Source organism: Pterocles gutturalis, unplaced genomic scaffold, assembly GCF_000699245.1.
Source record: "Pterocles gutturalis isolate BGI_N339 unplaced genomic scaffold, ASM69924v1 scaffold1399, whole genome shotgun sequence".
Classification (NCBI taxonomy): Eukaryota; Metazoa; Chordata; class Aves; order Pterocliformes; family Pteroclidae; genus Pterocles; species Pterocles gutturalis.
In genome coordinates this window covers 15,650-16,101 of record NW_010133073.1, presented here as the reverse complement: position 1 = coordinate 16,101, position 452 = coordinate 15,650, and the positions used below count along the sequence as shown (strand labels likewise).

The 452-nt window shown below is 42.5% G+C and overlaps 1 protein-coding gene across 1 annotated transcript in view; it reads right to left on the bottom strand.

Annotated features, from left to right (window-relative positions):
* DGAT2 (diacylglycerol O-acyltransferase 2) overlaps positions 1–452 on the bottom strand; it is a 24,661-nt gene that overhangs the window by 24,046 nt on the left and 163 nt on the right. The gene's annotated exons all lie outside the window — the stretch shown is intronic.

The following is a 452-nucleotide window of genomic DNA, read 5'->3' as shown; positions in this document are numbered from 1 at the left end:
CTTTCCCTCCCTCCCCTGTTGATGTAGGTGTGGGAAACACAATATTACAAAATAAATCTGCAACAGTGAATTTTACCAGCTATGCAGTGCTGATAAAACTACTACACTTCCACAAAAAAAAAAAAAAAAAAAAAAAAAAAGGGCTCGTTTTTAAGCAAATGCCACACATCCCCATTTTACCAGGGTACAACCTCACTTAGACAAACCTCAGCCTTTTACAGCAGCTTCAGGAAAGTTGCCGGACCCTTCCAAGGGGATTTTTTTTTGCTAAAAAGCAAAACCTGCGCAGAGAAATAAATCCTCCCCCCTAAGGAACGCTGCAGCCAGCCTCCCCGCCATTGTATATTGCTTTTTTTCCCCGTCCTTCCTCTTAAACAACCAATCCTGCAGGCAAGAAGAAGGGGAATACAATAAAAAAGAGGATTTCGGTACTACTTCCAAGCTGCACCCTG